We start from the raw sequence: 2,500 nt of genomic DNA, 5'->3' as shown, positions 1-2,500 counted from the left end.
CCTGTCACCTTCCGCGGGCGCACCATCGATTCCCGGGCCGTCGCTGTGTCTGCTGAGGTTTCAGAGAGAAAGAAAAGAGAGAAGAGAGAGAGGAGAAAGGAGAGAGAAAAAGAGAGATGAGACGAGAGAGAGAGAGAGAGAGAGGACGAGAGAGACGAGAGTGAGAGAGAGAGTGAGAGAGAGGGTGTGTGTGTGTGTGTGTGTGTGTGTGTGTGTGTGTGTGTGTGTGTGTGTGTGTGTGTGTGTGTGTGTGTGTGTGTGTGTGTGTGTGTGGTTTGTATGTACACGTGCGCGCGCGTTTACACTTATGCCTTGATGAACAGGTACCTGTCCATGCACTATCGTACTGTATACGCCTCTCTATGCTTGCACGCACTCCTGCACACGAACCCTCAGCATGAACCCGAGGTCGTATTACCCGGTTTTAAACTGGAGGGACGGGGTGGGGTAGGGGGGCCCTCTATCTGTTGTTCTGAGTACTTTTTAGCGGAGGTCATTTTACACGGTCGCATTCGGGGCAGATGGGAAGGGAAGGGGGACACATGGTGGGGTGTGGAAGGGGGAGGAGACGGAGGTCGGAGGGGTGGAGGGGTGTGTGGTTGGGGGCGGGAGTGGGTGAAACGAAGGAGGTTTAGAGGCTAAGGAGGGGGGGGGATCTGTATGTGTCTCACCTGGCGTCTTCTGCTGCTTCGGCGTCTGCGACTTGTGTTCGCCAGTTCTTGTTGTTTGATTTTTTTTCGGCTGTTAGGCAAGTGTTGACACCGCAAACTCTTGTGCACTCATATAAGTACAGTTTTATCGATATTGTTGTTAAAGCTATTTGCTATTACAATTGTCATCATTTTTATTTTTATTGACATTGAGGATTATGTTAATGTTATTATTATTATTATTATTATTATTATTATTATTATTATTATTATTATTATTATTATTATTATTATTGACGTGTTGTCGATACCATATCCCCTGAAATTAATGTATTTTTCTTCTCTTTTCCAGCGGCCTGTGGTGTGAGTGAGTGTGCGCGCGCTAAGTGATTACGTCAGTGTTATAGTGTCGATAGAGTGTTATCCCTTTGAGTAGGGTTTTCTAGTGAGGGCATTCGAGATACAAAGTCTTCGACTAGAGGAATAAAAGAGAAGAGAGAGAAAGTAGAAATATAGATAGAAATCAGACAGGAAGCACGAAGCATCATCGATAACATCTCGCATATCCGTAGAGACATGTAAGTAACTCAAGCTGTTCTGTTTTTGCTGTTCGTGTTAGTTTGATTTCTTGTATTTTTCAAGTTATTGTTGTACATATTTCTTATATTTTCTCCCTTTTCTTTCGTGTTTTGAAGCATGTTTTTAAAATTATTTTCTCTTCGATTTTATGTTCTTTTTTCCCATTTGCCTTCATTCTTTATCTGCACTTGTAAATTTCCTCCTCTATCACATCGTCCTCTTACAATTTCCTTATTCATTCCTCCCTCTCCCTCCTCTCTCCCTCTCTCTCTCTCTCTCCCTCCCTCCCTCTCTTCTCAGTCTGATTCACAGCCTCGCAGTAAATATATCAAATAATTTATACATCGGGTCTTGGCCTTAAGCAAGAATCGAGAAGGTTAAGCTAGAGACGAAGGTAGAGGAGGAGGAGGAGGAGGAGGAGGGAGAGGAAGAGGAAGAGGAAGAGGAAGAGGAAGAGGAAGAGGAAGAGGAAGAGGAAGAGGAAGAGGAAGAGGAAGAGGAAGAGGAAGAAGAAGAAGAAGAAGAAGAAGAAGAAGAAGAAGAAGAAGAAGAAGAAGAAGAAGAAGAAGAAGAAGAAGAAGAAGAAAGGGAAGGGGGAGAGGAAATGGAAATGGAAGATAAACACACACACACACACACACACAGACAGACAGACCGACGCAGCGAGCGAGAAGAGGTGCGGCCGCGCGAGAAGAAGAGCGCGCGGTTTGCCTTAGGAATTGTATTGGTGTATTTGTTTCCGATATTATTTGCCCCTTTTTCGACATCGGAAGTTGCGAGCTTTCTTGGGCGTTGTCTCAAGTGCGCCTTTGAAGTTGGTGTTTTTATTTCGCCCTTGAAGTGGGACAGGAAGTTCTTGAAGTTTGAGTAATGATAATGCTCTTCCAAGTTCGGAATGGTTTCGAATAGTCGGTAATTGCATTGAATAAGGCTTGATTTTGTGTGTATGTGTGTTTATTTTGCTGTTTGTTTCGCACACATGCACAAGCACACGCACACGCACATACACATGCACATGCACACACGCACATTGCACACACGCACATGCACACTCGCACATGCACACACGCACATGAACACACGCACATGCACACTCGCACATGCACATGCACACACGCACATGAACACACGCACATGCACACACGCACATGAACACACGCACATGCACACGCACATGCACACGCGCACGTGCACACACGCACACATGCACATGCACACGCACACATGCACACGCACACATGCACACGCACACGCACACACACATCACGCAC

The 2,500-nt window shown here is 45.6% G+C and overlaps 1 long non-coding RNA gene across 1 annotated transcript in view; it reads left to right on the top strand.

Annotated features, from left to right (window-relative positions):
* The first annotated feature begins 994 nt into the window (after nt 1–994).
* LOC119598599 overlaps nt 995–2,500 on the top strand; it is a 53,628-nt gene continuing 52,122 nt past the window's right edge. The window contains exon 1 of the long non-coding RNA XR_005230981.1: nt 995–1,228. This is a non-coding gene — a long non-coding RNA (uncharacterized LOC119598599). The remainder of the gene's footprint in view (nt 1,229–2,500) is intronic.

This window comes from Penaeus monodon, chromosome 41 (genome assembly GCF_015228065.2).
Source record: "Penaeus monodon isolate SGIC_2016 chromosome 41, NSTDA_Pmon_1, whole genome shotgun sequence".
Classification (NCBI taxonomy): domain Eukaryota; kingdom Metazoa; phylum Arthropoda; class Malacostraca; order Decapoda; family Penaeidae; genus Penaeus; species Penaeus monodon.
Note: the sequence above shows the minus strand (reverse complement) of the source record. Positions and strands in the feature narration are given on the sequence as shown.